This window comes from Mauremys reevesii, linkage group 14 (assembly GCF_016161935.1).
Source record: "Mauremys reevesii isolate NIE-2019 linkage group 14, ASM1616193v1, whole genome shotgun sequence".
Classification (NCBI taxonomy): Eukaryota; Metazoa; Chordata; order Testudines; family Geoemydidae; genus Mauremys; species Mauremys reevesii.
Window position 1 is genome coordinate 22,211,666 of NC_052636.1, and position 23,918 is coordinate 22,235,583.

Consider the following 23,918-nt stretch of genomic DNA (forward strand, 5'->3'; position numbering starts at 1 on the left):
TTTAGCTTGTGATCCACTGTGACTCCCAGATCCGTTTCTGCAGTGCTCCTTCCTAGGCCGTGATTTCCTGTCTTGTATGTGTGCAACTGATTGTTCCTTCCTAAGTGGAATACTTTGGATTTGTCCTTATTGAATTTCATCCTATTTACTTCAGACCATTTCTCCAGTTTGTCCAGATAATTTTTAATTTTAATTCTATCCTCCAAAGCACTTGCAACCCCTCCCAGCTTATCGCCCACAAACTTGGTAAGTGTAACAGAGAGACTCTGCTGCTGGGAGGGGTTCACCATGTGTCAGAGGGTCACACCCTGGTGGGAGGGGGCTAGGCCTGTACTGGGATATGGTCACTCTGTGCTTCACAGTGTGGCAGAACCTAGAGTGTCCATTAGCAGGGAACAATGCTGGGGGGAATCGACATGTGGAAAGGACAGAAACCCTGTCTGAATTCTCTCACATTGCCCTTCTCGCCCTGGCAGGTTACAGAATAACGTCCACGTTTCACCCCAGATCATCCCCTCCTCCCAGCGAGAAGTAAATGGCTGCAATGGAGCTGGCTCAGGTAAGGGATTCTCAGGGAGCTGGTGGTGGGTTCTGCTTGGAGGGAGAGAAGCAGTAAATGTATAGGAGGGTGGGAGGCAGGAACTATCTAGGGTATGGAATGGGAGGGGACAGGATGTGACAAACGTGCTGAGACTTGTGTACTCTAGGATGTGATGGGTTGTCACCCCGGGGTGCAGTCTGGGGAGCTTCTGGGAACCGCTGTGCCCTCTAACCCTGAAGCTGGGCTGGCCCTTCTCACACTGCTTTGCTGGAGATTCAGCCAGCCTCTCCAGGCCCTGTTATCACACAACACGACAGCAGGTGGCGCTATGCATCCAACTAACCTACCTGAGTGTTTTACCTAAGACACTCAAGGAGAGATAGAAGACAAAAGCCAATTTCCCAGCGATAAGTGATAGCAAACAGATCAAAGCAGATTACTTAAATAACCAAAAACTCAAACCAAGCCTAACATACTGTCTGGATAGAATTTGAATTAGCAATTTCTCACCCTGACTGCCGATAGAAGCAGTCCACCAAGTTTCCATATACAAGCTAGAAATCCCTTTACCCTGAGACCACCACATCCCCGAGTTCAGTCTTTGTTCCTCAGGTGTTTCCAGGAGTTCTCTTGTGTGCGGAATGAGGCCAAGAGATGACGTCACACCCACCTTATGTAGCTTTTCCATATGGCAGGAACCCTTTGTTCTAAACTCAGTTCCCAGTCCAGTTTGTGGAAAAATAGAGGTACCAAAATGGAGTTTAGTGTCATGTGGTCTGGTCACAGGCCCTACCATGGCCTGCTGAGTCATAGTAGCCATGACTCATAGGCTGGCTGAAACATTCCCAGGAAGGCTAAGCTCTTCCACGGTCCATTGTCTTTGTTGATGAGCCATGAACACTTTCTGGCTTCTTTGTTGTACCTGAAAGGCTCGTTGTGGGTGTTACCCAGAGTAAGCACATTTGAAATACAGATACAGAGTCAATATCCATAACTTCAGATACGAATATGATACATGCACACAAATAGGATAATCATATTCAGCAAATACTAACTTTTCCAAAGACACTGAACATATGATGCGTCTTGCACAAAATGCATCATAATTATGTCCTAATCATTTCATAATCATACCACTATGCTGAATGTGGGGTGTAGTGTCAGGGCCTAATTTCAAGGCACAGAAGTTGGGAATGGAACTTCCCCTCTTTGTGGAACAGGAAATAACCCTCTAGCCAGGGCTGGGAAAACTTCCCAGATTCCCAGTGCTGGAACCTGAACCTACTGACACTTTATTAGTTACCACCAACCCCAATCTTTGTGGCAACTGCAAACATTATCGGTGATGATTTTATATTCTCTTCCAGGTCATTGATAAGAATGTTAAATAGCACAAGGCCAAGAACCAATCCTTGTGGGAACCCCCTAGAAAGAAATCCACTCGACCATGGTTTCCCATTTATAATCCCAGTTTTTAATCTATTTAATGTATGTCGTGTTTATTTTGTATCTTTCTAGTTTTCTAGTCAAAATGTTGTGCTGAACCAAGTCATATGCCTTACAGAAGTTTAGGTATATTACATCAATACTATTAGTTGCAACCAAACTTTTGATCTCATGCAGTAAGGCTATCCAGTTAGTTTGATTGGCTCTGTTGTCTCTGAACCTTTGTTAATTGGTACTAATTATATTACCCTCCTTTAATTCTTTATTAATTAAATCCATGTAGTAATGAATCAAGCCAAGTCCGTCAGTCTATCCCAGTGGAGCGCCCCAAGCGGGGGTTTTCCATGTCTTTTATTATAATGGTTACATAAATCATTCTGTTATGCGCATGTGCTAACATAATCCAACTACTTCGCCCCCTCCCCTGATTGGTGCTTTATCCCTGTGTACTCCAGAAATATGCACCTGGTCGGCGCTTTATCTATGTGTCTCCTGATTGAGTGTGGGGGTGTGGGAACCACTTCAACCGCTTGAAAGTGTAACATTCCTACATCTCCATATTTGCTGCTCCATTATCTTGCCCAGTATCAGACTAACACTCTTGTAATTAGCTGGGTCATCTCTTTTACCCTTTTTAAATATTGGCACAGCATTAGCTTTAGTCCAGTCTTCTGGAATTTCCCCAGTGTTCCAAGTCCTTATTAAAATCAACATTAACAGTCCTCCACACTCCTCCGGCAGATCTTTCAAAACTCTTGGATACAAGTTATCTGGACCTGCTTATTTAAACATGTCTAACTGTAATAGCTGCTGTTTAACATCCATACCATTGTTAGGGATTAATTTTGTACTTAATATAATTTTTAAAAACTTCCTTCTTATTTTCATAAATTGGTCATTGATTTCTGATAGCTTCCGTAACCAATTTTCTACAATTCTGACTTTCTAACTTCTATTCTTTACTATTGACTTCCCCTTTCTTCCATATATTTTATTTGGAGAGTGTTGGGATTCCTACCAGGGAACCACCAGCATGGTCCAGAGACAGCCCCATCTCCTGTATCAAGCCCTGGCTAGTAGGTATGTGATAAATGTGATGACTCTGCCTCCATCTGTCAGCTGGCAGACACAAAAGGTTCTCTCTTTCTACCCTCTGATGCCTCCTGGCTGCTCTAAGCTAGGTGGGGTGGGACTCTGTTAACATGTGCCTCCCGGAGCTTCCATTTCCCTGGCGCTGCTGTTCCGTGAATAGTGGGGTTGCGAATGGGGGAGCAGGTACTGAGTGTTGGACTCTTGCTCTTTCAGGGGCCGGTGACCTTCGAGGAGGTGGCTGTGTATTTCACCAGGGAAGAGTGGGCTCTGCTGGACCCCACTCAGAGAGCCCTCTACAGGGGTGTCATGCAGGAGAACTATGAGACTGTGACCTCCCTAGGTAAGGAGTCCTCTCCTCTCGGTTATTAGAAGCTGTGGGGTCTTTTAAGAACCTGAGTTGTAATAACTTTATACCTTTATTTGTCATACAAGTTTTGACAAGTTTTCTTGCCCCCCCCCCTTTTTTGCCTTATCTCCCACCCACTAGTATCATTTTTGTCATGTGCCTTTTTGGTGCCATCAGTCATTTTAAAATTGCATTGAATGTATCCTTATTGGCAACATTCATAACTACATTAATAACTGTAACTTTGATGCCTTTTTCTCATTTTAAGAGGAAACTATGCTGCCTATAGAATTCTAAATTGAGTAAATAGGTGTGTGACTCTTGCCTGGCTTGTGTGACAGTCAGATGAGCTCCTCTTTTGATAGGAGAGTGTATAATGTTTCCATTCAGGACCCCGCCGGTGAAGGGAGAACAGAGCTGTGGGAGGGGAGGAGAAGGGGGGAGTAGATAATTCTGGGGTGTCAGGACCTGGGAGGGTGTGTGCAGGATTAGAGCTAAGAAGCAGCGGGGAGGGATGAGGTAGTGAGAGACGAGGAGGGAACACAAGAAGCTCCCAAGGTGCCTGCAGGTGGTGCTGGCTGAGAGTAATGGGAAGAAGTGGAGAGGAGGGTGGAGGAAGGGCACTGAGCAAGTGGCTCAGTCTCAGGTGTTGAAGCTAAGTGGCTTGGCCTTGTGGAAGAGTGGGACCCCTTGGGGGTCTAGTGCACTCAAGGGCACCTCCCAAGGACTGTTTAAAAGCCAGGGCATTGCACAGGTCCTATGGATCCATGACAGTGCCAGAGGTTCAGCCTTATGGGGAAAAGATATAAAACAAGAAAAGGATCTAAATGCGTGTTTACCATCGCTCCCTCTCAGTCCTCATGGGAATCCCTGATCTGTTCCAAAGTGTATTAAAACCTTCCTTAAAGGCTTACCTCTTGGTTATCAGGTCATGTCCATTTGTTAGAGGGTTTTCCCTTCACCCTCCCACTTCCCTGGTTCTTGTCACGCAGACAGCAAGCAGCGAAAGACTAGAAGTCTGAAGCACAGATAATGCGATGTTTATTGGGGTTATTTCCAAGCAAGCATATTCCACTGCCCTAATGAACTTACACCTAGAAAAATTAATTATGCAGCAGACAGAAACAATTAGAGAACCAGACTGATTGTGGCTACCACTTTTACCTTGTTAAAGATAAAACGGTACAGAAATTAGGGTTTCACAACCACAACCATTGAGAAGTGAATTCTTGCTGTCAAACTAAGTTTTCTTAACCATCTTAAGATCTGTTTCTTTATCTGGTGGTGATGGGCGCTATCAGGACAGGATCATCTTCCTAACAGCCCAGTAGCACCTTATTTCAGTGTGACTGGTTTGGGATGTGACCCTTCGCTTCCCAGCTTATGGCTGCCCCTGCTGCTTAGCCAAAGGCCTTAGCGTAAGAACAAGGCCCCTAGTGAGAGAAGGCCCATACACAGGCAGACTGAGATTTTGATTCTTAGCTAGTTACCGGGGTATAAAGACAAAGTGATAAAAATACCCCTAAGTTCTTAAAGTCTAGGCTTTACAGGCAGGCCTGAATATCTCTATTCTAACAGTGGGTTCTAGCCCTTCCCCCATTCTGTGTCTGTCTTGTCTATTTAGATCAGGGGTCAGCAACCTTTCAGCAGTGCTGTGCCGAGTCTTCATTTATTCACTCTAATTTAAGGTTCCATGTGCCAGTAACACATTTTAACATTTTTAGAAGGTCTCTTTCTATAAGTCTATAATATAGAACTAAACTATTGTTGTAAGTAAAGTAAATAAGGTTTTTAAAATGTCTAAGAAGCTTAATTTAAAATTAAATTAAAATGCAGAGTCCCCCCCCCCTCGGACCAGGGGCCAGGACCCAGGCAGTGTGAGTGCCACTGAAAATCAGCTCGCTGCAGGTTGCCTACCCTGATTTAGATTGTAAATTCTTCAGGGCATGGGCCATCTACTATTCTCTGTTTGCACTTTGCCTAGCACAATGGGGGCCCACTGTTAGTTGGTCCTTAGGCACTAAGGTAGTGAATATAACTTGTTATAATAGTAACTCTCCTGCCACTTTGAGCCAAGGAAGATGGCCTTGGGATGCATAGCCTTATTTGGGGTGTGTTAGTAATGTTGATTTGATTTATCAACTTAATTTAATTTGTATTATGATTATTTTAATTCATTAATAATAATACTTAATCATTTATATTAATTAATATGGGTTTAGGCTCGCCAATTTGTTTGATAAGAAGATAAAAGTTCGTGTTTCGAATCAGGTTCCACAGAATTGATAAAGGGACCTTTGGGGGTATGACAGGAAGCTCACAGGGAGACAGATAGAGTCATAATGACTTTTTATTAAACTCAATGAAATAGTAAGTAAATTGTAAAACAGGTAGAATTACAGAGTTACAATTGTATTACTGTTATTCAGGAGATACATATGATGATACAATATTATGTGCTGCAAACTTTGGTTAATATTCACACCCTGTTTTGATAAACTGGTGTTGGCCTCGCCTCTGGCAGTTCTGGTTTCACAGCTCTTGCAAGGAAACTAATGCAAAGAGCTGTCAAAGCTACTTTGGAATTTACTTTTAGCTCAACTAAATAATCTGATACACAAACTAAAATAACATTTAGAGACCAAGCTTAGCCGAGTCCCTTTTGAACTTAAAGTTTGAAAAGAAAATAAGTGCGGCCTATTACTGGTTAATAGCCGTCGTAGATGGATAGCATGAATATGTAGTTGAAGATGGTGAAGTGTAGTGAAGAAGGAGGAGGTCGAGGTGGGGGTGGGGCTACCATAGTGAGGTAGGTTACCTCTTTTATAGAAATAAATACCGAAATCCTTCCTCTTATGCCCAAATTTCAGTCTTCCCCCATAGAAATGTTAAGGTGCGCTTACTCCATAGGCTAGTATGTATGTGCGTATGGATGGCAGATATCTGCGCACTTGTGGGGTACTTGTTAAGTCTGTGAGTGCAACTTTGAAAAATCCCCTTTGCTATTCTTCATTGTCTGTTGGTCTAGGTAAAGGGTCTTAGACCTAAGCATAGGCACTTTATTTGGGTATAGGAAAAACAGTTCCTTTTCTGGGTTTAGCTTAAAATGCAGGTTTTTGGCCTGTAGGTTTCTTGCATTACAGCCAAACATATTTTTAATATGAATTAATAAACCTATCACAATACTGTACTTATAAGAAAAGAGATATTTATGCAGGCAAGCAGATGAATCCTGAGGGCTACATATGTTAAACTGTCTAAAAATGAGATGGGGTTAAAAATATGGAATATTTTTTGTGACAAGTATCCCTCAAATTCCACTGACCTCCCTTGTTTTCTTTGCCTGCAGTAGGGTTTCCAATTTCCAAACCTGATGTGATCTCGCAGCTGGAACGAGGGGAAGAACTGTGGGTCCCAGACCTCCAGGGCTCTGAGAACGAAGTGGTCCCGAGCTGCCTTCACAGGTGAGGAATTGGTTAAACAACTCAACAACTGCTTAGGAATGCAGGAAACATTTGGGATGCCCTACAAAGACCCTGTGAGCTCTTCAAGTTCAGGATTGTTCCCTGCAGATGTGGAATCATTATGGCAGATGTCACTCATGGCTTCCCTCCTATTGTGATTGACAACTGGCAGCAGGTCGCTCCCTGATCTCACTTTCCCCTGAGAGTTATGGTGCAGTGAGGACCCAGAACTGATCCCTTCCTCTCTTCTCTGTGGAAGGGTTGGGGAAAATCAGCACCTGATAGGTTTGATCTCTCCCACATATATTTTGGTTTGTTCATCCCTTTTTCCATTCCTCTCTCTGACATTTCCTTTTTCTCAGGCACAGGGAGTGACCTATGTCTGGATTCTCTCTGTCTCCCATCTGGCAATGGGATGGTGAGTGAGAACGAGGAGGAGAAACCCCAACAGGAAGACACTGTGCAAGTAGATGCAGATTGGATGTTATCAGGAAGATCCAAAGGGAATGTTTCCAGGAGTTGTGCACTCCCAGAAAACACAAAAGCCTGTGAGACTCAGCAGAGGACAGAGGAAAACTACAGTAGCCACTCAGACCTTATTCCACACAACAGAATCAACTTGGAAGAGAGACGCTACATGTGCCATGAGTGCGGGAAAAGCTTCAATCGGAGCTCTCACCTTATCAAACATGAGAGAATCCACACAGGGGAGATGCCCTACACGTGCTCTGAGTGCGGGAAAAGCTTCATTTGGAGCTCTCACCTTATCACACATCAGAGAATCCACACAGGGGAGACGCCCTACACGTGCCCTGAATGCGGGAAAAGCTTCAAGCAGAGCTTTGCCCTGAGCGCACACAGGAGAATCCACACGGGGAGAAGCCCTACACGTGCACTGAGTGCGGGAAAAGCTTCAAGCTGAGCTCAACCCTTATCAGACATGAGAGAATCCACACAGGGGAGACGCCGTACACGTGCTCTGAGTGTGGGAAAAGCTTCAATCAGAGCTCAACCCTTATCAGACATGAGAGAATCCACACAGGGGAGAAGCCCTACACGTGCTCTGAGTGTGGGAAAAGCTTCAATCGCAGCTCTGTCCTGAGTGCACACAGGAGAATCCACACAGGGGAGAAGCCCTACACATGCTCTGAGTGTGGGAAAAGCTTCAATCAGAGCTCAAACCTTATTACACATCAGAAAATCCACATGAGAGAGAACTGTTATAAATCCCTTGACTAGGGCTGGAGAAAGCAAATGTGATTAAAAAAAAAAAATCTAATTCCCACATAGTGATTTTTGCACCATCTTCACCGTGGTGTGTCAGCTCCCCCAGATCAGTTGCCTGCTTCTGCCTTTTGCAGCTCACCCTTCTTTGGGGTCAGTCCTGTGATCTTTTCTATCAACTCCTTTCCTTCTGAGTCGTAGGAGTGTGTGTCCCTCCTGCCAGGAATGTTCGTCAGCTCCAGGTGGAGAGAGGTTTGATTCAACAAGCTACACTGAAGCTAAAACTACCTGTGCCTGACATCCACTAGGGCTGCACATGGCGTTGGCTGCTCAAGTTAGTGATCTTGGTGTAACAAGACAATTATAGTTGTAGAGCAGATGCAGCCCAGGTGCAGGGGTTGGCATTAGCTTCCCCTTGACCTGACCTAAACTCCATCACTTTTCCTAGTCTAAACCAACCCTGAGCATCATGGTTGTACTGTTCCCCATTTCAAAGCCATTGTTAGTCATCGAGTTCACTCTTGGGGAAGAAGTTGTTTCACTCCCAGTTGCTCTGATGTTGGTTCAGGTTGTGCTGCAGAGCAGATATTTTTACTACCATTTTCTCACTTAAAATATATTGAACTATAACAAAGAGCAGGAACAGGGCAGGGATAGGGGAAAATGTCATTTCACCCTCTGTAACAACGGAAGAAGATGGGGTAAATCAGAGGGAGTCCCTTAGTCCCCATCACCATCCCAATCCCCCTGTTGTGCAGTTGGTTAGGTCAGTATTTTTTCTAAAGGGCTGGGAAGAGGATTCCCTCATAAATAACTTGTAATTAAACAAAGTACCCATGCATTGGGCTCTCAAAGCAGTTGTGGCCCAGGCCCTGCGGGAAGTGGCTCCTGAAGAGATCTCCTTCCTCATTAGCTGCATGTTGCCTATTATTTGGGAAATACAATCCCTACTGAGGTAGAGATGGGAAAAATGGAAGTGACTTTTCTCATCAGCTCACCCCTGGGAGATGCTGCAAATGTGTAGAAAATGAAATCCGTTTGAATGTGATATAGCTGCAGAAAGATACCTCTTTTTAATAGAGACCTGACATTTGTTGTCTTACAGGGATTCTAAATCGCACCTGAATTTAGTCCCTAATTTAAATCTGTGCCTCCAGATTAAAGAAATAAAAGGGCATATTTGGGGGAGTTGTACCTCACTGTCGCTACTGATCTGTTGTGCGGTTGGTGAAGAATTCTACACCAAAGAAGTGTAAAATTACTCCAAGTAAGGTCAAAGATTTTACAAGAACTCGGGTAGAAATTGCAGGTACTAGTGGTTGATTTTCACTCCTGAGATGGAAGCTATGGTGACCTGTGGCCCAGGTAAACTATTTTTAGAACCTGCTCCCTAGTTAAGTGGCATCGATCACACTCCTGAAGGACGCCATGATTAAATTGGGAACAACTGTCTTTTACCATTTGGATCCAAAGTTAGATGAAGCACAGAGAGAAACAGCTGATTCCTTCAGAGCCATTCCATGCCTACGGGTCCCAATCTGGCTGCCTTCTTGGACAAGAAGCACTTCCCTGCTGGCCAAACGATGGCAGCCAATGAGGGAATGTATCAGATGTGAAGTTCAGATTGCAGGATACTTGAATGCTGAGTCCAGAGTCTCTGGTTTAGTCTAGGCCTGCACAACTCGTAAAGCGGCGAGGGCAATATTACTCCAAAGAAAACAGCTGAGGGATGAAACCCCCCGGCCTCACCGAACACCACCCCCCCGTGCCGCCCCGCCCCGCCCCGACACAAACCCCCCCCAGCGGCAGCCACCCGTGAAACAAACCCTCCTTCCCCAGCACTGCCCCGCCAAAATGGTGGCATTGAACCTTGGTAATATGTTATAGCGGGCCTCTAAGGTAGTATAATTAAGGTAAAAAGAAAATGTCTTTTTGCTAGAAGTAGAATAAGATCTTCCCCCCACTTTGTAATCAGTTGCTCTGTGGAGTGAATGAGGTGGGACTGAGGAAGGCAGCACCTCCAGCCAGCTGCAACCCTTGGAGAGGGGCTGGGAGCCAGACCAGATCAGCAGAACAGGTCAGCCACCGACTCATAGCTCGTCTCCTCAGTCCCCTGCTGCCAGCTCACCAGCCCCTCCCACTCGCCTCCTCAGCCCCCTGCCTTCCGTGCTGCAGGCTCACCCACCCTTTTACCACTGCCCACCCACTCGCCTCGTCAGCCCCTCTCTCACACATGCTATTGTGCCATACAGGAGGCCTGTGATATGCAGGGGGTCAGATTAGATGCTCTAATGGTTTCTTCTGGCCATAAAGTCGACTAATTTCTGAAAAACTGAGTGTAGCATTGGGAGCAGCATCTGATGTTTCCCTGTTTAGCCGGCTTGCTGCCTAGAACGAACGCTCCTTGAGTGGGGTGATCCACAGGGAGTAGCTCAAACCTCCAAAGTGCCTGGCCAGGGGCAGGACATTGGCACAGAAAGGGAGGGGTGTGGCAGTGACATCACAAAGGCCTTTTGCAGGACCTCAGACTATTGCTCCAAGGTGGTGGGGAGGTGGTGACCTCACAGAGAGATGCTGACATCAGCCAGGCAGGACCGGGGCGAGGGGCCAGGGAAACCTCAGAGACCCCTGTGGCTTTGCTTCCGCAAGTCTCCTTCTCCAGGTCTCTGAGGACTGAGAGAGTATTCGGGTTCACGGACGTGAGCGCCAGGAGGAAACTCTTTCGAGTTTTCTCCTTCCCTTTTAGTGATTTTACTGGAAAACAGCAGTCCCTGTTTACAAGGTAAGAGCCTCCTGGAAGTTTGAAACCTGTTCAGTCTGATCCAGCTGGTGAGAGTTGAATTCTAGGCATGGAAAACACGAGCTTAAGGAGGCAGAATTTTATTCCGCACCTGGGATTTTGTCCCTTAGAATCACTGGGGAGATTAGGGTTTCTCCTTTTTGTTTCACGTTTTCCTCCATCCATCCCTCCCTCCTTTCTCTTTGTCTCTTGCTTCTTTTGTCCTTTTTCCTGTTCTCCCAACACCAGGAGGTAGGGTGTGTGTGTGTGTGTTGCGGGAGTGCTCTGCAGCTCCCACTGTGGGAGGTCCACCCAAAAATGTGGGGCTGAAATAGTGCTCAGGCAGTGATCCCCACCAGTGACCTGGGCCATCCTTTGGGCTCTCTGGTGAGAACCCTCAGCCTCCCGTCCTCAGTCTCTACCCTGATTGGCTGAGCAGGGGTTATTGACAGGAGGAGACTCAGGTCCTTGTTCTCTTTTAAGACCAAGTAAATAAGTCAGAACCAGTTCTATGTTTGATGAATTTTGCTGCTTCTCTACATTAATGGTCTCTGAGCAGTTCATGATTCTCTCAAATGTTGCAGTTCTCAAATACTTGCTGAATAATTTGTGTGCACTGTTGTTGATCTGGAGCTCATCTGTGAGCACTTTATTCAGGTCATTCAGTGTATGAAATTCAAGATCCGATGTTTAGATTGAAAATCAGGGCTTTTGGGTCCTATTCCCAACTCTGCCCCTGACTGGCTGTGTGACCTAAGACAAGTCAATTCTCCTTTCTCAGCCTGAGCTTCTCTCTCTTTCGAGTAGGGTAATAATGATCCGCTCCTACCTAGCTCAACACAGTCACTCTTCCCCGGCACACACTGTCTCTCCCAGAACACAAACAGTCTCTACCCCGCCACACACTGCAGTTGAAAAGCAGCTGGCAATCTAGTAAGATGCCCGTGGAACGGTGGGATAGAGAAACCTGCATCATGTGATGCTGTACCAGTCCGTGAGGCATTGCAAACCCTTCCCAAAACACCCCGCAGCCAGTTGCACAGTGGGATAGTTGCCCACAGTGCACTGCTCTCTGTTGCCATCCACGAACTGCTAGCATGGATGTGCTCTGGTGACACAAGGGGCATAGGGAGGACATTCAATAGCTGTTTTAACTAAACACTTTAACTAAAGCAGCAATGCCGGGGGGTTGGTGACTTCTTTGTTTCCTCACCCTGGAGTAAACTCAGCTTTTTATTCCATTCTTGATGCTTCATGGAATAACAACAGATGACCGAAGAAAGACATGGACAGGGTGGGTCTCAGGGGAGGGGCAGAGAGTTTCGAGCGGTGGGCAGAGCAGGTCTTGGAGGTGGGGGCAGTGAGCAGGGCAGGTCTCAGGGGAGAGGCAGAGAGGTGTGGGTGGTGGGCAGGGTGGGTTGCAGGGATGGGTCAGAGAGGTCACGGTGGCGGCTGGTGGGCAGACCTTGTGGTAGCGGGTGGAGAGGCACGAGCAGGAGGCAGGAAGGCCTTGGGGGAGGAGAGGAGCGAGCGAGAGGTGGCTCAGCCGTCCTCAGCCAAAGAGGAAGCGCGAGGGTGGGAAGGGGCCAAACAGGAGCAAGGGGGGAGCACAGGTGGGGCCTCAGAGAGAGGAGAAGGGGGGGCAGTGCCATGGTCTGGGCACCAATGGGCCCCCCACTTCCAAGGAGCTTCCAACGCTCACACCCAGCCTCCCCAAATGCAAGAGCCATGGGCCACCTATTCTCTTCATCTTCACTAATCAAGCCCCTCCCCAAGCTATGTTGATGGGAGAAGCCCTCCTGTTGGCACAGCGCTATCTGCACCGGGGTTAGGCTGATATAACTGCATTGCTTAGGGAGGTAAATTTTTCACACCCCTGAGTAATGTAGTTGCAACCTGCGCCGTCTTTCCTGACTCGTACATGGTCCTCACGTTCCATGTGCCGATGGTAATCCTCCTGGCTGCAAGAAGGGTGATCGGCTTAGTGGCTTCCTCGCGGCTTTCACCACCCAGCGTCATGCATCTTCGAGTTGAAGACCCTTCTTTTTCCAGGCTAAAAGTCTCTGTTAACTCTATTGTTGGCGTTTCTGTAGCAAGCTGATTTCTACAGGGTGGAGTTGCTAGCCCCACGCCCAACCCTCCTCCTTTACCCTGACTTGGGACAGGCAGATGGCCCCAAAGGACCTCTCTGGTGGAGTTGAGTAATGTAGTTACACCGATCTAATTTTGTAGTGTAGACCTGTCCAAAGAACCTTGGGAGTAAAACTTCACCTGCTCCTCTGCTTTACTGAATCCAAACACCAGCAAAGCTTGTCAGGCCCAGATGGAGGTTGGCAGAGAGTCAGGTGTGTGCAGACATGATCCCTTCAGCAGCTGAAGACACCATGGCTTAGCTGGCTAAAACCACTGTTTTGTATGCAGGAGATCCTGGGTTCAAGTTCCAGTGGTACCTTACTGAGTTGCTTTTGGGGCATCTGGTATTGGCTACTGTCAGAAGACAAGATTCAGAGTTAGATGGACCTTCGGTCTAGCCTAGTGTGGTTTTTCTTATGGTTTAAATTACACTCACAGGCACTGAGGATAGAGTTACTGAAAGTTTGGGAGTTAGGAGCTGATAGGTCAGTGGTCCAGTTCCTTCTCAGATGACCCCGTCCCTCTGGGACAGGGGCAGGTCTGAGCTCTCTCACCAAATGCTCATTGTGGCTGCCAGAATCTGTGGGCAGCTCATTTAGTTTATGCCGAGGGTTGAGTCCTGTTTTGTGCACTGTGTCTGCGAATGAAAATCCTAACCTGCCCTTTGAAATAACAAAAGCAGCAGGACGTGTTTCTGTCCCTGCCCCAGAGCAGACAGACCGATGGAGAAATGCCATGAGTCCAGGGTAATACTCCCCTGCGGTTTTACCATTTCCACTTGCTAAACCCCCTCCCAACCTTCTGGGCTCCTGGAGCAGGGGACTGAGCCTGAGCCGAGACACGGACACTGCAACTTTACAGCCCAAGCCGCATGACCCTGATTAATGTGACACGGGCCAGTCGTGGGTGTTTCATTGCACTGGAGACGTAGCCTAATGTTATGTCTACACTGCGATTAACACACCCAGGGCACCTGTCGCAAAGCCCGGGTCAGCTGACTCAGGGTTATGGGGCTTGGGCTGCAAGACTATAAAATTACAGTGCAGACAGATGGGCTTGAGCCCAACCTCTGAGACCCCATGAGGGTGAGGTTTCCAGACCCAGGCTTCAGTGTGAACACAAATATCTGCACCACAGTTTTTAGCCTCTCAGCTTTAGCTCCATGAGCCCACGTCAGATGGTCCAGGCCAGCCATGCTGCCATCTTTATCCCAGGAGAGATGGACTCTAAGGGTCCGTCTCCATTGCAGTGTCAGCCCAGGTGTGGCTCGCTGTGCTCAGAGCAGCACCCTGGAAGCCCCATATTCACTGCTCGCATATAATGATGATACGGTTTGTACAAAGTCTGCCTGGTGAGGTGTCATTTCAAAAGTCTTGGTCTGTTGAACATTACTATTGTGTTGGATTGTGTGTGTAGCATTGGCTGGGAAGTTTTGCTCTGTGTGTGTTACTGAGATGAGGTTGGGAAATGCCCACCACCAGCCTTTCAGGTGTGACAATGGAGGAGCCAGACTCGCTGCTGGCCCATTAAAGGGATCCACACTCCCAAGGACTATCCCAGGAACCGTGTACAATGCAGACTTCTCCGAGATAGCACAGCGACAATGGACACTGCTTGCTCACATCCTAGCAAAGGTACTTCCTAGCCAGTTGGAAGAAACTATGAAAGGGGGGTAGAGACATTATGAGTTGGCCTCTCTCCCCCACAACTCAACAGCTGGAAACACACCTGGATGACAAAACTGATTCAGAAATCAGAAGAGAATAATAATAGTACATTCAAACCAAGTCCCCAAACACACTAGTAGTGGTTTTTCAGCAGAAAATTTTCAGTTTGGGGAATTTTGGTTTCTCAGTCAGACTTTGCAAAGGGAAGCAGAGAGAAAATGGTTGAGTTGTCTCCTTCAGAACAGCTTGGCCTAGACACTAGTTCTGGTTCACTGTTGTGGCCTTGCTCAGGTTGGAGGTATTTTAATTATGTGGGAGGTCCCAGGGTGTTTGGGGAGATTATGAGGCTGTTCCTTTTGAGATAAAAACTAAGACATGCTGGACTAGAGACTTTTGTTAGAAGTCGGGGATGTGGCGATGTTATTTTAAGACAAGGGGAGGGGGGAAGAGATTCTGAGCAGGTTGTTGTTTGCCAGAAGCAACATTGTTTGATCTGTCATTGTACCAAGGGGGGGAGATCATAGAATCCAAGATCAGAAGGGACCATTATGATCATCTCATCTGACCTCCTGCAAGATGCAGGCCCATAAGTCGATCCACCCACTCCTGAACTAATTAGGAGATGGTTGTCTATAAACACACTCCTGAACATAGAGATGGTTGTCTATAAAGGAGGGTGAAGACTAAATGCAGCTGATGAGGATGGGATTTGAACCCATGTGTGCAGAGCACAATGGATTAGCAGTCCATCACCTTAACCACTCGGCCACCTCATCCAAGCTGTCAAAAAGTGGACAGGAGGAGAAATCTAAGGCCAGCAGAGATAGGGACACTAAGGAGTTTTTAAATACTAAGCGTAGGCAGGGGCTGAATGAGCTCCCCCCTCACATCTAGTGAGGAGCTGGGGGAAGACTTCAGGAACAGGCCGTGTTTGCATAGACACCCCTACTCTGCCTAGCTATGCAGCATGAGGGGGCCGCTTCCCCAAAATGACCACTTTGGGATGGTGGTGGGTTGCAAATCACTTTAGCATTGAGTGGAATGAAATGTTATTCTCCTTCCTGTACGAGTGAAGGGCAGCAGAACGTACCTAGGCCGTCCTGACGGAGGGGTGGGTGGGTGAGGAATCGCTTTCATTGGACGGCAGAGAAGTGATTGAGGACGTCACCCTAACCCAGTGGTCCCCAAACATTTCACACTGTGCTCTCGTATCCATGGCTGTGGCCCCTCGGAAGCCACGGTTGAGAACCGGGGCTGGGAGTGGGGCCGTTGCTTGCTGGGGAGAGGGGTGCGGACAGGGGTCAGGGGGTCGAGGCCGGGCTGGGAGCCAGGGGCCCAGGCTGAGGGTAGGGTTGGGGAAGAGCTGGGACAGAGTGGGGCTGAGTGGGGCTCCCTCCCTGCCGTCCATGGGGGCTGGCTCAGGCCCTGAGGTGCCCCCATCAATCTTCCTCTGTGTCCCCCTAGGAGTCACGCCCCACATTTTGGGGACCACTGACCCCTACTCGCTAAGCAGGGGCTGGTGATGCCAAAGTCCAGGGAAAGGGAGAACAAGTGTGGGGGCCCCAGCACCGGAACCATGACCCCCCCACTTCTGAGTGTGGCTCCGCCCCCTTCCACACCTTCCACCCACGGCCCCACCCACTGTCACCTCTGTTCCACCCCTTCCCCCACTGGCCCCACCCTGTCACTCCTTTACCCCTGCCCCGCTGCGGCCCCGAGACCAGAGAAGCTCTGTGCCCCTGCTGCAGCCCCCGGGCCGTAGCAGGGAGTGGGAGCTCCTCCAGCCCTGGGGCTGACATGGGGGAGACTTTCCCAGCGGGTCCCAATTTGGCCAGGGCCCCTAGTCATGGGCCCCACTGCCCCCTTGGCGACGCAAGGTTTGGGGAGGCTGAGCCCCCCCCGATCCTCCATTACGAGCCGCCCAGGCTACCTCTGCTCAGTGGGTGGTCAGTCTCCCTGTGTCTCTGCTGTTCGTGCTGGGGAGCCCGGCCGGCCTTAGGGGTGGGGCCCCCGGCAGCCGCCCAGGGCTCCAGGGGGTCAAAGGGCACCGTGTGGCCGTGCAAAGGTGCTCACTGCTCTCCCCTGCCCCAATGCTCCTCCATGGCCCCATAGAGGGTGGGGGGAGCGAGGAGCAGCACTATGTGCTCCATGCGTCCTGGTCACTTTCCCCACCTGGGCTGGGCTGTGAGGGGAGCATCAGAAGCTGCTGCTCTCTGCCCTCCCCTGACGCAGCCCGGCTGAGGAAAGTGACCTGGATGCAGGGAGCTCGAATGATGTCCCTTCTCGCCCCCCTCCCCCTGCTAGGCAAGGCTGGTGTGTGGTGTCTCCATGGCTGCACTTTCAGTGATGCAGGTTTCTCTCTCCCGTTGTTCCCTGGGCATCCTACTAGATTGCCAGCTGCTTTTCAACTGCAGTGTGGAGACTGTGTGTGTGTGGGGAGAGACAGTGTGTGTGTTGGGGAAGAGTGAGTGTGTTGAGGTAGGTAGGAGCGGATCATTATTATCCCTACTTGAAAGAGGGAGAAGCTAAGGCTGAGGAAGGAGAATTGAGTTGTCTGAGGTCACATGGCCAGTCAGTGGCAGAGTTGGGAATAGAACCCAAGAGCCCTGATTTTCTAACTAACCATCGGATCTTGAATTTCAGACATTGAATGACCTGAATAAAGTGCTCTCAGATGAGCTCCAGACCAACAACAGTGCACAGGAATTATTCAGTAAGTATCTGAGGAGAACTGCAATGTTAGAGAGAATCATGAACTGCTCAGAGACCATTAATGCAGAGAAGCAGCAAAATCCATCAAACATAGAACTGGTTCTGACTTATTTCCTTGGTCTTAAAAGAGACCAACAAGGAGCTGACTCTCCTCCCTGTCAATAACCCCCTGCTCAGCCAATCAGGGTAGAGACTGAGGCTGAGGGTTCTCACCAGAGAGCCCAAAGGATGGCCCAGGTCACTGGTGGGGATCACTGCCCGAGCACTATTTCAGCCCCACATTTTTGAGTGGAGCTCCCACAATGGGAGCTGCAGAGCACTCCCCCGCAACACACACACACACACTCACGCACACCCCTCCTGGTGTTGGGAGGGGAACAGGAGAAAGGACAAAAGAAGCAAGAGACGAAGAGAAAGGAGGGATGGAGGAAAAGGTGAAACAAAAAGGACAAACCCCAATGTCCCCAGTGATTCTAAGGGACAAAATCCCAGGTGTGGAATAAAATTCTCTCTCCTTAAGCTCGTGTTTTCCATGCCTAGAATTCAACTTTAAATCGGCTTCGGTACCCAATGACTGGAAGTTAGCTAATGTAACGCCAATATTTAAAAAGGGCTCTAGGGGTGATCCCGGCAATTACAGACCGGTAAGTCTAACGTCGGTACCGGGCAAATTAGTTGAAACAATAGTAAAGAATAAAATTGTCAGACACATAGAAAAACATAAACTCTTGAGCAATAGTCAACATGGTTTCTGTAAAGGAAATCGTGTCTTACTAATCTATTAGAATTCTTTGAAGGGTCAACAAACATGTGGACAAGGGGATCCGGTGGACATAGTGTACTTAGATTCCCAGAAAGCCTTTGACAAGGTCCCTCACCAAAGGCTCTTACATAAATTAAGCTGTCATGGGATAAAAGGAAAGGTCCTTTCATGGATTGAGAACTGGTTAAAGGACAGGGAACAAAGGGTAGGAATTAATGGTAAATTCTCAGAATGGAGAGGGGTAACTAGTGGTGTTCCCCAAGGGTCAGTCCTAGGACCAATCCTATTCAATTTATTCATAAATGATCTGGAGAAAGGGGTAAACAGTGAGGTGGCAAAGTTTGCAGATGATACTAAACTACTCAAGATAGTTAAGACCAAAGCAGATTGTGAAGAACTTCAAAAAGATCTCACAAAACTAAGTGATTGGGCAACAAAATGGCAAATGAAATTTAATGTGGATAAATGTAAAGTAATGCACATTGGAAAAAATAACCCCAACTATACATACAACATGATGGGGGCTAATTTAGCTACAACGAGTCAGGAAAAAGATCTTGGAGTTATCGTGGATAGTTCTCCGAAGATGTCCACGCAGTGTGCAGAGGCGGTCAAAAAAGCAAACAGGATGTTAGGAATCATTAAAAAGGGGATAGAGAATAAGACTGAGAATATATTTATTGCCCTTATATAAATCCATGGTACGCCCACATCTCGAATACTGTGTACAGATGTGGTCTCCTCACCTCAAAAAAGATATTCTAGCACTAGAAAAGGTTCAGAAAAGAGCAACTAAAACGATTAGGGGTTTAGAGAAGGTCCCATATGAGGAAAGATTAAAGAGGCTAGGACTCTTCAGTTTGGAAAAGAGAAGACTAAGGGGGGACATGATAGAGGTATATAAAATCATGAGTGATGTTGAGAAAGTGGATAAGGAAAAGTTATTTACTTATTCCTATAATACAAGAACTAGGGGTCACCAAATGAAATTAATAGGCAGCAGGTTTAAAACAAATAAAAGGAAGTTCTTCTTCACGCAGCGCACAGTCAACTTGTGGAACTCCTTACCTGAGGAGGTTGTGAAGGCTAGGACTATAACAATGTTTAAAAGGGGACTGGATAAATTCATGGTGGCTAAGTCCATAAATGGCTATTAGCCAGGATGGGTAAGAATGGTGTCCCTAGCCTCTGTTCGTCAGAGGATGGAGATGGATGGCAGGAGAGAGATCATTTGATCATTGCCTGTTAGGTTCACTCCCTCAGGGGCACCTGGCATTGGCCACTGTTGGTAGACAGATACTGGGCTAGATGGACCTTTGGTCTGACCCGGTACGGCCTTTCTTATGTTCTTATGTTCTTATGTTAACTGTCACCAGATGGATCAGACTGAACAGGTTTCAAACCTCCAGGAGGCTCTTACCTTCTAAACAGGGATGGCTGTTTTCTAATAAAATCACTATAAGGGAAGGAGAAAACTCGAAAGAGGTTCCTCCTGGCGCTCACGTCCGTGAACCCGAATACTCTCTCAGTCCTCAGAGAGAGACCTGGAGAAGGAGACTTGCTGAAACAAAGCCACAGGGATCTCTGAGGTTTCCCTGGCCCCTGGCCCCTGTCCTGCCTTGCTCATGTCAGCATCTCTCTGTGAGGTCACCACCTCCCCACCACCTTGGACCAATAGGCTGAGGTCCTGCAAAAGGCCTTTGTGATGTCACTGCCGCACCCCTCCCTTGCTGGGCTAATGTCCTGCCCCTGGCCAGGCACTTTGGAGGTTTGAGCTACTCCCTGTGGTCACCCCACTCAAGGAGCGTTCGTTCTAGGCAGCAAGCCGGCTAGACAGGGAAACAGCAGACGCTGCTCCCAATGCTACACTCAGTTTTTCAGAAATTATGGCCAGAAGAGACCATTAGAAAATCTAATCATAGAATCATAGAATATCAGGGTTGGAAGGGACTTCAGGAGGTCATCTACTCCAACCTACTGCTCAAAGCAGGACCAATCCCCAACTAAATCATCCCAGCCAGGGCTTTGTCAAGCCTGACCTTAAAAACCTCTAAGGAAGGAGATTCCACCACCTCCCTAGGTAACCCATTGCAGTGCTTCACCACTCTCTGAATGAAAAAGTTTTTCCTAATATCCAGCCTAAACCTCCCCCTCTGCAACTTGAGACCATTACTCCTTGTTCTGTCATCTTCTACCACTGAGAACAGTCTAGATCCATCCTCTTTGGAACCCCCTGTCAGGTAGTTGAAAGCAGCTATCAAATCCCCCCTCAGTCTTCTCTTCTGCAGACTAAACAAGCCCAGTTCCCTCAGCCTCTCCTCATAAGTCATGTGCTTCAACCCCGTAATCATTTTTTGTTGCCCTCTGCTGGACTCTTTCCACTTTTTCCACATCCTTCTTGTAGTGTGGGGCCCAAAACTGGACACAGTACTCCAGATGAGGCTTCACCAATGTCTAATAGAGGGGAATGATCACATCCCTCGATCTGCCGACAATGCCCCTAATTATACAGCCCAAAATGCCATTAGCCTTCTTGGCAACAAGGGCACACTGTTGACTCATATTCAGCTTCTCGACCACTGTAACCTCTTGGTCCTTTTCTGCAGAACTGCTTCCTAGCCATTCGGTCCCTAGTCTGTAGCAGTGAATGGGATTCTTCCGTCCTAAGTGCAGGACTCTGCATTTGTCCTTGTTGAACCTCATCAGGTTTCTTTTGGCCCAGTCCTCTAATTTGTCTAGTTCCCTCTGTATCCTATCCCTACACTCCAGCGTATCAACCACTCCTCCCAATTTAGTGTCATCTGCAAACTTGCTGAGGGTGCAGTCCACGCCATCCTCCTAATCATTAATGAAGATATTGAACAAAACCGGCCCCAGGACCGACCCTTGGGGCACTCCACTTGAAATTGGCTGCCAACTAGACATGGAGCCGTTGATCACTACCCATTGAGCCCGATGATCTAGCCATGTTTCTATCCACCTTATAGTCCATTCATCCAGCCCATACTTCTTTAACTTGCTGGCAAGAATACTGTGGGAGACTGTATCAAAAGCTTTACTAAAGTCAAGGAATAACACATCCACTGCTTTCCCCTCATCCACAGACCCAGTTATCTCCTCATAGAAGGCAATTAGGTTAGTCAGGCATGACTTGCCCTTGGTGAATCCATGCTGACTGTTCCTGATCACTTGGCCCTCCTTTAAGTGGTTCAGAATTGATTCCTTGAGGACCTGTTCCATGATTTTTCCAGGGACTGAGGTGAGGCTGACTGACCTGTAGTTCCCCGGATCCTCCTTCTTCCCTTTTTTAAAGATGGGCACTACAGTAGCCTTTTTCCAGTCATCCAGGACCTCCCCCGATCGCCATGAGTTTTCAAAGATAATGGCCAATGGCTCTGCAATCACATCCGCCAACTCCTTTAGCACTCTTGGATGCAGTGCATCCGGCCCCATGAACTTGTGCTCGTCCAGTTTTTCTAAACAGTCCTGAACCACTTCTTTCTCCACAGAGGGCTGGTCACCTTCTCCCCATACTGTGCTGCCCAGTGCAGCAGTCTGGGAGCTGACCTTGTTTATGAAGACAGAGGCAAAAAAAAGCATTGAGTACATTAGTTTTTTCCACATCCTCTGTCCACTAAGTTACCTCCCTCATTCCTTGACTTTCTTCATGTTGCTAACATACCTGAAGAAACCCTTCTTGTTACTCTTAACATCTCTTGCTAGATGGAACTCCAAGTGTGATTTGGCCTTCCTGATTTCACTCCTTCATGCCTGAGCAATATTTTTATACTCCTCCCTGGTCATTTGTCCAGTCTTCCACTTCTTGTAAGCTTCTTTTTTGTGTTTAAGATCAGCAAGGATTTCACTGTTAAGCCAAGCTTGTCGCCTGCCATATTTACTATTCTTTCTACACATGGGATTTTTTTTCCTGCAACCTCAATAAGGATTCTTTAATCCTTTAGAGGATTGGAACTGATTTCAGTGAAGGCACGTTTGCTAGGTTTTTATGCATTTGCACAGGGAAACATTGAGTGTTTCTATTCATTTCAGGGATCCCTATTCAGTGGAACTCCTGAACATAATGGAAATGACATTATTTTCATTGAAGGAAGAGGTTTGTAAGGGGGCACTTGGATTTGAACCAAGGACCATTTGAACTGCAGTCAAACACTCGACCACTGAGCTATACCCCCATGACTGCTGTGTAGGTAAGTCAGAGATCTTAAAGATTTTGAAGGACAGGCCCTGCCTCAGGGATCTCCTGTTCTGTTCCCAGACCACAGTGCTTTTAAAAATGGGGTTTGATTAAACTTATAGATCCATGTAAACACCACAGCTTGCACACCCACCCACATAGCTTCCCCCAGTGACATAGCTACCACCTCTCGGGGAGATGGATTAACTACATGGACGGGACAGCTCTCTCCCCTCCGCTTAGAGCATCTTCATTATTTATGAATAGCTGGGAAATAACCTCCTGAATGGACAGTAACCAATTTATCAAATATTGCTGGGTCTGCATTCAATATGGGTACCTGGTCATATTGGCTGGGTCAGTAGGAGCATTGCCGGCAGATCGAGGGAAGTGATTATTCCCTTCTATTCGGCACTGGTGAGGCCCCCCCCCCACTACAGAAACAAATTGGAGAGAGTCTAGGGGAGGGCAACAAAAATGATTAGGGGGCAGGGGACTTACGAGGAGAGGCTGAGGGCAGGGCCACCCAGAGGGGGGAAAGGGGGGGCAATTTGCCCCAGGCCCTGCAGGGCCCCCACGAGAATACAGGATTCTAGAGTATTGCAACTTTTTTTTATGGAAGGGGCCCCCAAAATTGTTTTGCCCCAGGCCCCCTGAATCCTCTGGGCGGCCCTGCCCACTCCCCCCCCTTGACTCGTTCGCCTCCCTCTCAGGCCCCCCCTGTGTTCTGCCCTCACGCCCATTTGACCCCTACCCACCCCCCCGCGTCCACAGGGGCTGAGGCCGGCGGGTCCACCTTTCGCTCCCTCCTCTCCTCCTGAAGGCCGCCTGGTGTCTCTCCACCCCCTACCCCCCGGCCTGCCTGCTGCCCCCACCTCTCTGCCCCTCCCCTGAGACCCTCCCTGCCCACCGCCCCCACCTCTCTGCCCCTCCCCTGAGACCTGCCCTGCCCACCGCCCCCACCACTCTTCCTCTCCCCTGAGACCCGCCCTGCCCACCGCCCCCACCTCTCTGCCCCTTCCGTGAGACCCTCCTGCCCACCGCCCCACCTCTCTGCCCCTCCCGTGAGACCCTCCCTGCCCATCGCCCCCACCACTCTGCCCCTCCCCTGAGACCCGCCCTGCCCCCCACCCCACCTCTCTGCCCCTCCTGAGACCCGCCCTGCCCCCGCCCCCACTCTCTGCCCCTCCCCTGAGACCCGCCCTGCCCCCGCCCCCACCTCTCTTCCCCTCCCCTGAGACCTGCCCTGCCCCCGCCCCCATCTCTCTGCCCCTCCTGAGACCCGCCCTGCCCACCGCCCCACCTCTCTGCCCCTCCAGTGACACCCGCCCAGCCCATCGCCCCCACCTCTCTGCCCCTCCTGAGACCCACTTGTCCACCTCTTTCCTCGGTCGTCTGTTGTTATTCCTTGAAACACCAAGGATGGAATTAAAAGCTGAGTTTACTCCAGGGTAAGGAAAGAAAGGAGCCACCAACCCCCTGACAAATCTGAGTGCCCCAGAGAAAACCTGCCCCCTGTTATTGCAATCACTGCTGTGCTGGTGATATGGCAGGAA

General features: G+C 48.4%; 2 non-coding genes across 2 annotated transcripts; both read right to left on the reverse strand.

Moving 5' to 3' along the window:
* Nucleotides 1-15,386: 15,386 nt before the first annotated feature.
* TRNAS-GCU lies at nt 15,387-15,468 on the reverse strand. The gene has a single exon. It is a non-coding gene; the product is annotated as a tRNA-Ser (tRNA).
* A 6,820-nt stretch (nt 15,469-22,288) lies between these two features.
* On the reverse strand, nt 22,289-22,360 carry TRNAC-GCA. Its single transcript has one exon. It is a non-coding gene; the product is annotated as a tRNA-Cys (tRNA).
* Between the last annotated feature and the right edge of the window lie 1,558 nt (nt 22,361-23,918).